Below are 12,266 nucleotides of genomic sequence, written 5' to 3'. Positions count from 1 at the left end.
TTTTCTCCATTATCTTAACGCTAACATATCCTAGAGCTTAGTTCTTGGTTCCCTCTTCTATCTACACTCATTCCCTTGAGGATATTACCCAGTCCCAAGTAGGTAAGACTATAAGTGGGTGCCACCATGCTCGCCTAATTTTTTTAATTTTTGGTAGAGACAGGATCTCACTATATTGCCCAGGCTGGTTTCAAACTCCTGGGCTCAAGTGATCCTCCCACCCTGACTTCCCAAAGTGCTGGATTACAGCGTGAGCCACCACACCTGACCAAATTACCCATTTAGAAGTCAATGCTTGTTAGTAATACAGGGGCCAAGAGAAGACTTCCCCTTTGCCCAGTGAAGGTTCGCTGAAAATCGTCTGACAAAACGCAGGCAGATAAATTGGAGAAAAGGCATACATAACTGTTAGCATGCATGAGTTGGGGTGGGGTGGATCACAAAATGATCACCCCATCACGCAATGGGGTACAGATGATTATAACCTGGAGGATATTACCTATCCAGATAGCTTTAAATAGCACCTATATAACATGTCCCAAGCAACTTTATTTACTTATTTATTTTTTGAGAAAGATTCTCACTCTGTCACCCAAGCTGGGGTGTTCTGGAGTGCCTCCCGGGCTGGGGGGGTCCTTCTGCTTCAGCCTCCTGAGTAGCTGGGACCACTGGTGCACACCACCACTCCCCAACCAGGAGGTCAAGTCTGCACTGAGCTATGATCACACCACTGTACTCCAGCCTGGGCAACAGAGGAAGACCCTACCTCAAAAAGGAAGAAATAAGATACAATAAAAAACAAAATCAAACTAAATGTACTTGGCACTTACTGTTTGCCAGGCACTATGGAAGAAGTACACAAATACAATAAGGCAAACAAAATGCCTTGAAACTGTAAACGCTGTCTTGAGTTTTTATGCAAATTTAGGTTTCTGTTTAAAAGTTTAAATATAAAACAATTATGATGGCTTCTCAATTCTGCAAAAATGAAATAGAACAATAATTCCTACTGAGATGAACCCTATAAAATCCAACCTACTTCATTCTGTGCTTACATACAAAAATGCTCAAAGCTAAAATTTCGTCTCAACCATAAGGACTAGCTCATTTTCTTGGCATAATACATATATTTTTTCCTTTACCTTGTTTATTTAAATTACACTATTTCAGATGTTTTATAACCAAAATCTGCTAAAAGAACCCTCTTATTTTAAATATGAAAGGTAAACATCATAAAGTCAATAGAAGTCATCCAGAATACATTCAGAAATGAGATGTAACCTAAAAGCCTTAACACCATATTGCACAAGATATTATTCTGATTCAAATGGCTTGTTATGGACAAGGGTCCTCAAAGACATCATTATCACATTATGTAGTTATTACTTCCTCCTCAATATCCAAAAGCCTGATTGCCATAGAACGACAATATTTAAAAAAGTAAATTAAGGGGCAGTGAGAAAAGTCCAATATCTGGCTGCTGATATTCTGCATGATAAAGGTACTCATCTCCATCAACAGTCGCTCATCTCCACTAATAATTTATTGCAAGAAAATGCCCTAATAGTACAGTATAAATTATTCTAAATATAAATTAACATTACAAAGTTGCAAAAAATTTTAAATCTCTACAAAAATTAAGTATATTTTAAAAACTAAAATTAACTTCATGTAGAAAAGATTAATGAAAGCACAGACTGCAAACATTTTTAAGAACAATGACTCTCCAGATAATTACAGAGAATCATTATGGTAGAATTGTGAGGTGCTCTGCCAAAAACATCCTAGTAATTTCAATAATTTATGTACATATACATACTAGTTTTACATAACTAAAATTCACCAAGCATTTTAAATTCTTGAAAAGAATAAAAATCACTATTTGTATAATATCAAAAAAATTAGAAATAACGTATATTATCAATTGGCATATTCATATATTAAATAAATCACATATTCATACCACAGAACAGATTACTATGCAGGTATCAAAATAAGTAACTTATTAATGACTGAAATTGAAAGATCCCAAGAACATCTTTAAAGCTGCAGAACAACATGCATGAGTTGGGGTGGGGTAGATCACAAAATGATCACCCCATCAGTACGTACAGTATGATATTATTTTTGCAAACTACAACACTATATATTCCTATGGGTACAAATACTTGTAAATAAACACAGAAAAAGTATACATTCCACTCAGGAGGAGGGCACCTGTGTACTCAAGTACGTGGTCATAGGGAACTGTAGTTTTGTATGTACTGTTTGAAGTTCTAAAAATAAGACATGCATCATTGTTGACTTGTACAATTTTAAAAACAGCATAAAACAGAGTAGAAAAAAAAAGATAATCCACACTTCAAGTCCCATCCTCTCCCCTGAGCGCCAGATTCTTAGTTCTATTATTTACAACTGCATACATGGTTAAAATGATTAAATCTAGGCCGGGCGTGGTGACTCACTCCTGTAATCCCAGCACTCTGGGAGGCCAAGACGGGTGAATCACCTGAGGTCAGGAGTTCAACACCAGCCTGGCCAACACGTTGAAACCCCGTCTGTATTAAAAATACAAAAAATTAGCTGGGCGTGGTGGTGGATGCTTGTAATTCCAGCTACTCGGAAGTCTGAGGCAGGAGAATCGCTTGAACCCGGGAGGCAGTAAGCCAAGATTGCACCATTGCACTCCAGCCTGGGCAACAGGAGCAAAACTCCATCTCAAAAAAGAAAAAAAAAAAAGATTAAATCTAGGCTGGGCACAGTGGCTCAAGCCTGTAATCCCAGCACTTTGGGAGGCTAAGGTAGGTGGATCACCTGAGGTCAGGAGTTCGAGACCAGCCTGGCCAACATAGTGAAACCTCGTCTCTACTAAAAATACAAACATTAGCCAGGTATGGTGGTACACGCTTGTAATCCCAGCTACTTGGGAGGCTGAGGCGGGAGGATCGTTGAACCTGGAAGGCTGAGATTGCAGTGAACCAACATCGTGCCATTGCACTCCAGCCTGGGCAACAGAGCTAGACTTCATCTCAAAAAAAAAATAAATAAATGAAAAAGATTATTCTTGTCAATTCTATACCATGTATTACAGAAGACATTATAGCATGGTAATTATGTATGCCAACTGTGAAGTCAGACAGATCTAGATCAACATTCCTGAACTGTTACTCTGTGAACTTGAGCAAATTACTGAATTTCTCTAAGCCACACTTTCTTCATCCATAAATGTAGATAATCTATAATTTATAGTTTCATTTTAAAGACTGACAGAGTATCTGCAGAATTAAAGACAGTTGTAGGAAAACTGCCTGTTGCATGCAAGAGTGATGCCATCTTGAAGTGAAACCATCATGCTAACCAATTTTTTTTTTTTTTTGAGACAGAGTCTCACTCTGTCGCCCTGGCTGGAGTGCAGTGGCACAGTCTTAGCTCACTGCAACCTCCACTTCCCAGGTTCAAGCGACTCTCCTGCCTTAGCCTCCCCAGTAGCTGGGACTACAGGCACCCACAACCACACCTAGCTAATTTTTGTATTTTTAGTAGAGATGGGGTTTCACCATGCTGGCCAGGCTGGTCTCAAACTCCTGACCTCAAATGATCCACCCACCTTGGCCTCCCAAAGTGCCTGGCCCTGACCAATGTTTGATTCCTGCATACCAAGGTGTTCTTCAGCAGAGTCTTTAAACAATGCCTGTAACATAGATAACCCCTTAAAAAGATGCTTATCTAACCTCCCCAGTGGTCATGACTTTGAGTAATAAAGTCTGAAACATGACCACCTGCACATTACCCTAAAGGGATAATGTCCCTAATGGACACTTTCTAGTGGTTGTAGGGATCTACTATCTCATGGCCAACCAAGACATCACTTCTGTTCCTAAGTTTCTACTGAATATGTTTTTCTAAGAAACTGGATTTCTTAGTCTCTTTCCCATTTTCTTACAGTTAATCTTTTTCACCCTCAAGTGTTTCTCTTTTGTAGCATCTAGTCTGCAGTTCCTTTCCCAGGAAGTCAAAATTAGTGACTAAAATCTGCATATTCTTACTGCATTGTTACTCACACAGAGAGCATGGCATCAATTTTTATAATTCTAATTACTGTTGGCTCTTGTCCAACAACTGGTTTGAACTGCACAGATCCACTTATATGCAGCCTTTTTTCAACCACACACAGATTGAGGCCAGGAGCAGTGGCTCACGTCCGTAATCCCAGTACTTTGGAAGGCTGAGCAGGGAGGGTTGCTTCAGCCCAGAAGGTTGAAAGCAGTGTTGGCAACATAGTGAGACTTCATTTCTATTTAATTAAATTTTTTAAAAAAATAATACAAAATAAAAATAAAAAACACCAATTGAAAATACAGTACTCATGGGATGTGAAACCCAAGTCTATGGGAAGGACTTTTCACATACGCAGGTTCCACAGGGCGTACTTCAGAGCATGCACTGACGTGGTTATATGTGGTGGTCCTAGAAGCAATCCCCACATATACCAAGGGATGATTGTATTTATATTATGGGTCTCTCTTAGATTTTCATTTTAAGTTCTAGGACAGCAAAAGTGCTCTTATCTTCATCTCTTGTTTTCTGTTATAAGGGGACTAAAGTGAAACTTTATGCATTGTGTTTTCACTTGTTGCCTTTGTGTTATCTTCATAGACCTAAGAACAAAAAAACATTCTTTGTAACTTCACATTCATAATTAGAGACTCTTTTGACAGTGGTGAGTGTTTTGGATTGTAATAGATACTTTTAAGCCTTTGTATGTCTCAGTAAGAAAGATGTCCTAAATTCAAGTCCTTTTGAGGAGTTAGAGAAAACTTTGCCCTGAGTATCATAACTTTTTTGTGTATTGGTTGGACAGATATGTGAGAGCAAAATCCTGTCTCTACAGAAAATAAAAATAAATTAGCTGGATGTGGTGGTATGTGCCTGTTGTCCCAGTTAACGGGGAGGCTGAGGCACAAAGATCGCCAGAGACCAGCAGGTAGAGGCTGCAGTGAGCTGTGATAAGGCCACTGCAATCCATCTTGGGTGACAGAGCAAGACCTCATCTCAAAAAAAAAGAAAAGAAAGAAAAGAAAAGCAAGCAAACAAGATTTAAAAACAAACAAGCAAACAAACAAACTAAAAGCCTTCAGAAGACCAGCCTGGGCAATACAGTGAGACTCCCATCTCTACAAAAAATTTAAAAATTAGCCAGATGCAGTGGTGCATGCCTATAGTCCCAGCTACATGGGAGGCCAAACTGGGAGGACCGCTTGAACTCAGGAAGTTGAGGCAGCAGTGAACCGTGACTGCACCTCTGCATTCCAGCCTGGGCAACACAGTGAGACCGTGTCTCAAAAAAAAAAAAAAAAAAGCCTTCACAAGTACAGCGGTATGCAATCTATAGCTTTACTTAGCACTGTAAACCATTGTGACTGGAACCAATGAAGATACAGTTTGAATCTAAATCATGGCTGGGTGCTGTGGCTCACGCCTGTAATCCCAGCACTTTGGGAGGCCGAGGCGGGTGGATCACAAGGTCAAGAGATTAAGACCATCCTGGCCAACATGGTGAAACCCTATCTCCACTAAAAATTCAAAAATCAGCCAGGCATGATGGCAGGTACCTGTAATCCCAGCTACTTGGGAGGCTGAGGCAAGAGAACCGCTTGAACCCAGGAGGCGGAGGTTACAGTGAGCTAAGATCATGCCACTACACTCCAGTCTGGGTGACAGAGCGAGACTCCATCTCAAAAAAGAAAAAAAAAAATCTAGTAACAATATTTTAAAACTCTATTACCTATTAGTCTGTCAGTTACAAAGAAACTCAAAACAGGGTCTTTTTTTTTTTTTTTTTGAGACAGGGTCTCGCTCTGTTGCCTATGCTAGAGTGATCGAGCTCACTGCAGCCTCAACCACCTGGGCTGAAACAATCCTCCTGCTTCAGCCTCCTGAGTAACTGAGACTAACAGCCACATACCACAGGCCCATCTAATTTTTTACAGGGAGATAGAGACAGGGTCTCACTATATTGCCCGGGCTAGTCTCGAACTCCTGGGCTCAAGTAAGTCGTCCTCCTGCCTTGGCCTCCCAAAGTGCTGGGATTACAAGGATAAGCCACTGTGCCCAGCTGGGTCAATACTTAGCACTTTATAAATTTTTTTTTTTTTTTTTTGAGACAGACATTCACTGTGTCGCCCAGGCTGGAGTGCAGGGGCGCAATCTCCCCTCACTGCAACCTCTGCTTCCTGGGTTCAAGCAATTCTCCTGCCTCAGCCTCCCTAGTAGCTGGGATTACAGGCATGCATGACATCTGGCTAATTTTTTTTGTATCTTTAGTAGAGATGGGGTTTTGCCATGTTGGCCAGGCTGGTCTCGAATGCCTGACCTCAGGTGATCTGCCCGCCTCGGCCTCCCAAAGTGCTGAGATTACAGGCATGAGCCATCACACCCGGCCTATAAATCATTTATTTTGAGTAATGTTTACTACTACACTAGAAAAATGTGACAGACAGAATGCCCAATGTAGAAAGAAGGTGCTAAAACACTGCCAGAGGTAAAATTAACCTTAACATCTTCCTGAAAAGGCAGTGGAAACAAAAATGTGGAAAGGGATAGACATACTTCAGAAGATAATTTCAGTAATATCTTGTCTCTTAAGCAACAAACATTTATAGCCTTATTTTAAATATGTATCTTATTTATAGAGAAATTATTAAACAGGATATTGTGAAATTTGCTTGGTTTATTTTCAGAAATAACACATCCAACATAATCAGATATTTTTACAGGCCACATCTATTGTGACTTAGAAAACCTTTAAGTAATTTAATATAGCCCTATATTTTCTTAAAAGAATCCACCAAAATGACATTTCAGAAGACACAAAAAAACTAAGGAGAAAAACTGCTTGTGACAGAAAGTCCAGAGTTCAAAGAGCTAAAGTATATAGTGGTATTCAGAGAACTAAACCCTAATGAAGTCAAACTCTCAAACAATCTTACTATAAAATACAGAAGCATATGTGGTAAATCAGAAATACATACCGAGTAGTATGTCTCCCTTGGACAGGGCTACTCTGTCATGTTCCCAAAAACACTACTCAAGTGAAAAACTAGATCCCATTATCTAGGGGCACAGTAGCAAAGACTAGCTAGAAGGAACACAGGAACATTTTTAGATCCCATTCTCTGCTAATAATCACAAAGGACCTTAGCCAGGTGTGGTGGCAGGCACCTGTGATCCCAGCTACTTGGAAGCTGAGAATTGCTTGATCCCAGGAGGCAGAGACTGCCATGAGCTGAGATCACACCACTGCACTACAGCCTGGACGAGAGATCAAGACTCTGCCTCAAAAAAAAAAAAAAAAAAAAAAAAAGGAGCCGACTTTGGTGCATGGGCTACTGAAGGTATTGGTAGAAGGAATAAAAGTTTATTTAGATTGGAGCAGAGGGTAAATACCCATTTCCATAATTTAATTTCTCAGCAAAGCAAGTGGGAAGAAACCCAAAACCCCTCATGATAGGGAAGGCGGTTGCTTTCCCATTTACTAGGAAAAATTGACTTAATTGACTTAACAAGGAGGTAGAATATGAACCATTCTCTACCATGTAACAGTGACACTTTGGTTCTGAACATCACACAATGATCTCAGAACACTAAAAGCTCCTTTCCCATTTTCCAACCAAATACATCAGTATGGATTCTAAAGCATATGCAAAAAAGGACAATTATACTGTTCAAAGAGAAAAAGGGGAAGCTACAACTTTCGAGGTTCAACAGTATGAACACAGAATTTAAGGAAATTGGCACCAGGATCTAACTTTTAGCATTCATTTGCTGGTTTGAACTCTGTACCTAATATTCCAGAAGGTGATTTCTTCCCCTTTCTGACAAACAGCTTTCTGACAAACATTTCAAAATTAACTATTATTACAAGTTGTTTCTAGCTTTGACTACTGCTAGAGTTTAAAGCATTTGCCACAATAAATATAAATATTGTTGTACTACTATAAGTATTGTTCTCTTGCAAACAATGCTTGTGTGAAATTATACATCTAATTATATATAATGTTGAATTTCCTGGCTCTAAGGAATCCTTGTTTCTGGCCAGAGGTGGTGCTTCATGCCTGTAATCCCAGCACTTTGCAAGGCCAAGGTGAGCGGATCACCTAAGGTCAGGAGTTCGAGACCAGCCTGGCCAACATAGTGACACCCTGTCTCTGCTAAAACAAAACAAAAAAAAAACAAAAACCACACACACACACAAAATTAGCTGGACGTGGTGGCATGTGCCTACTGTGGTCCCAGCTCCTCGGTAGGCTGAGGCAGGAGAATGGCTTGAATCTCAGAGGCAGAGGTTACAGTGAGCTGAGATCACACCACTGCACTCCAGCCTGAGCGACAGAGTGAGACTCAGTCTTAAAAAAAAAAAAAATTCTTGTTTCTGACCATCTCTAAATATCTATACATTCTCAAAATATAAGACCCTAATAGCCAGGTGCGGTGGCTCACGCCTGTAATCCCAACATTTTAGGAGGCCGAGGCAGGTGGATCACGAGGTCAGGAGATTAAGACCAACCTGGCTAACACGGTGAAACCCCGCCTCTACTAAAAATACAAAAAAAATTAGCCAGGTGTGGTGGCGGGCGCCTGTAGTCCCAGGTACTTGGGAGGCTGAGGCAGGAGAATGGCAAGAACCCGGGAGGCAGAGCTTGCAGTGAGCTGAGGACATGCCACTGCACTCCAGCCTGGGTGACAGAGCGAGACTCCGTCTCAAAAAAAAAAAAAAAAAAGACCCTAATATCCACCATGCCTCATCCTTCCAGCAAACTTTCCTCAGATCATTTCTAAACATTATTTAAGAATTACAGGCAGCTGGACACGGCGGCTCACGCCTATAATCTGAGCACTTTGGGAAGCTGAGGCGGGTGGATCACAAGGTCAGGAGTTCAAGACCAGCCTGCCCAAGATGGTCAAACCCCGTCTCTACTAAAAATACAAAAATGAGCTGGACATGGTGGCGCATGCCTGTAATCCCAGTTACTCAGGAGGCTGAGGAAGAGAATTGCTTGAAGCCGGAAGGCAGAGGTTGCAGTGAGACAAGATCGCGCCACTGCACTCCAGCCTGGGCGACAGAGCAAGACTCTATCTCAAAAAAAAAAAAAAAAAAAAAGAATTACAGGCCTCGGCTGGTCCAACTGCACTGGTATTTACAACTAACTGATTACAACCAGTTACAGATTTCTTTGTTCCTTCTCCACTCCCACTGCTTCACTTGACTTAAAAAAAAAAAAGAGGCCGGACACAGTGGCTCACGCCTGTAATCCAAAAACACTTTGGGAGGCTGAGGCAGGTGGATCACCTGAGGTCAGGAGTTCAAGAGCAGCCTGACCAACATGAATAAACCCCGTCACTACTATAAATACAAAATTAGCCGGGTGCAGTGGTGCATGCCTGTAATCCCAGATACTCGGGAGGCTGAGCCAGAAGAATAGCTTGAACCCAGGAGGCGGAGGTTGCGACGAGCCGAGATTGTGCCACTGCACTCCAGCCTAGGCAACAAGAGTGAAAACTCCATCTCAAAAAAAAAAAAAAAAGAATTACAGACCAGTCCTGGTGGCTCATGCCTGTAATCCTGGTACTTTGGGAGGCTAAGGTGAGAGGATCTCTTGAGCCTAGGAGTTCCGAGACCAACCTGGCCAACCCAGTGAAACCCCATTTCTATTAAAAAAAATAATAATAAATACACACATATATATATCAGCCAGGCACAGTGACAGTGGCTCATGCCTGTAATCCCAGCACTTTGGGAGGCTGAGGCAGGCGGATCACCTGAGGTCAGGAGTTCGAGACCAGCCTGACTAACATGGAGAAACCCCGTCTCTACTGATAATACAAAATTAGCTGGGTGTGGTGGCGCATACCTGTAATCCCAGCTACTCGAGAGGCTGAGGCAGAAGAATTGCTTGAACCGAGGAGGCGGAGGTTGTAGTGAGCCAAGATTGCACTATTGCACTCCAGCCTGAGCAACAAGAGCAAAACTCTGTCTCAAAAAAAAAAAAAAAAAAAAATTTATCAAGCCCAAGACTGGCATGGTGGCTCACGCCTGTAATCCCACCCCCAATACCTTGGGAGGTCAAGGTAGGAGGGTCGCTTGAGACCAGGAGTTCAACACCAGCCTGGGCAACATAGCAAGACACTATCTCTACAAAAAATAAAAATAAATTACCCAGGCATGGTGGTATGCACCTGTGGTCCCAGCTACTCAGGAGACTGACACAGGAGCATCACCAGAGCCTGAGAGGTCAAGACTATAGTGAGCCATGATCATGCCACTGCATTCCCGGCTGAGCAACAAAGTAGGACCCTGTCTGAAAAAAAAATTTAAAAAAGGACTGGGCGCGGTGGCTCATGGCTGTAATATCAGCATTTTGGGAGGCCGAGGCAGGCGGATCACAAGGTCAGGAGTTCAAGACCAGCCTGACCAACATGGTGAAACTCCGTTTCTACTAAAAAATACAAAAATTAGCCGGGCGTGGCGGTGCGTGCCTGTAATCCCAGCTACTCAGGAGGCTAAGGCAGGAGAATTGCTTGAAGCCAGGAGGCAGAGGTTTCAGTGAACAGAGATCATGCCACTGCACTCCAGCCTGGGCTACAAGGCAAGACTCTGTCTCAAAATAATAATAACAATAATAATAATAATAATAATAATAAAAAGAATTATTGGCTGAGCGTGGTGGCTCACACCTATAATCCCAGCACTTTGGGAGGCCAAGGCAGGTGGATCACTTGTGGTCAGGAGTTCAAGACCAGCCTGGCCAACATGGTGAAACCCCATCTCTACTAAAAATACAAAAAAATTAGCTGGGCATGGTGGCAGACGCCTGTAATTCCTGCCACTTGAGAGGCTGAGACAGAGAATCACTTGAACCCAGGAGGCAGAGGTTGCAGTATGCTGAGATCACGCCACTGCACTCCAGCCTGGGTGACAAGGCGAGACTCCATCTCAAGAAAAGAAAAAAGAATTATCAAGTAAACTGAAAGTCAATACTGAGTCACTGAGTAATATGTATATGCACTTTATTAACAAAATTCATGCATTTTCCTTAAAAGGAGCCAAAAAGCATTGTTATTCAGATTGTGTCAAAAACCTAGAATAAAATGACACAAATAAGAGTTTACATCCAAGAGCCCTCAATACTAGGAAGGGGAGAGGAACCAAATTACCACTTACCTATTAGGAAACAACTAGGATTATGAAAGCAAAGTCAATTCTACATTCCAATTTGAGTCTGTAGATTTTCACCTTAGTATTCTATCCCAAGATTAGCCCCTCCGATTAAATTCAAAAAGAAACAGAATAGAAATACTATTCCAAAGAAGGCAAAATACCACATACATCTTATTTGTTCTCACAGGTAAACAAATGGAAATCTAAGAAAGATTTATTGATTGTCCAGTAAGGCAAAGATTTTTGTAGATATGACACCAAACACGTTATTCATTAAAGAAAACAATTGAGAAATTGAGTGTTTTGAGTTTTTCTTTCCTTTTTTTTTTAGAGACAGGGACTTGCTCTGTTGACAGGGCTAGGGTACAGTGGTGTGATCATGGCTCACTACAGCCTGGAACTCCTGGGCTCAAGGGATCCTACTGCCTCATTCTCCCCCAAATAGCTGGGACTACATACAGGCACACACGCCAGGCGCGGTGGCTCATGTCTGTAATCTCAGCACTTTGGGAGGGCAAGGAGGGCGGATCACGAGGCAAGGAGTTTGAGACCAGTCTGGCCAACATGGTGAAACCCCGTCTCTACTAAAAAAACAAAAAATTAGCCAAGCATGGTGGTGTGCGCCTGTAGTCCCAGCTACCCGGGAGTCTGAGGCAGGAGAATCACTTGAACCCAGGAGGCGGAGGTTGTGGTGAGCAGAGATCGCACCATTGCACTCCAGCCTGGGCGACAAAGCAAGACTCCATCTCAAAAAAAAAAAAAATTAGCCAGGCATGGTGGCACACACCTGTAGTCCCAGCAGGAGAATCACTTGATCCTGGGAGGTGGAGGCTGCAGTGAGCTGAGATTGCGCCACCACACTCCAGCCTGGGCAACAGAACAAGACTCCATCTCAAAAAACAAACAAACAAAAAAAAACAGGCACACACCACCACGTCCAGATAGTTGTTTTTTTGTTTTGTTTCGTTTTGTAGACTTTGTTGGCCAGGCTGGTCTCCAACTCCTGGGCTCAAGCGATCCTCTCGCCTCAGCTTCCCAAACTGCTGGG

The 12,266-nt window shown here is 42.0% G+C and overlaps 1 protein-coding gene across 9 annotated transcripts in view; it reads right to left on the bottom strand.

Moving 5' to 3' along the window:
* ITCH (itchy E3 ubiquitin protein ligase) overlaps positions 1-12,266 on the bottom strand; it is a 148,118-nt gene that overhangs the window by 117,930 nt on the left and 17,922 nt on the right. The window lies entirely within an intron of this gene.

Source organism: Pan troglodytes, chromosome 21 (genome assembly GCF_028858775.2).
Source record: "Pan troglodytes isolate AG18354 chromosome 21, NHGRI_mPanTro3-v2.0_pri, whole genome shotgun sequence".
NCBI classification, from domain to species: domain Eukaryota; kingdom Metazoa; phylum Chordata; class Mammalia; order Primates; family Hominidae; genus Pan; species Pan troglodytes.
This window is presented reverse-complemented; position numbering and strand designations above follow the sequence as displayed.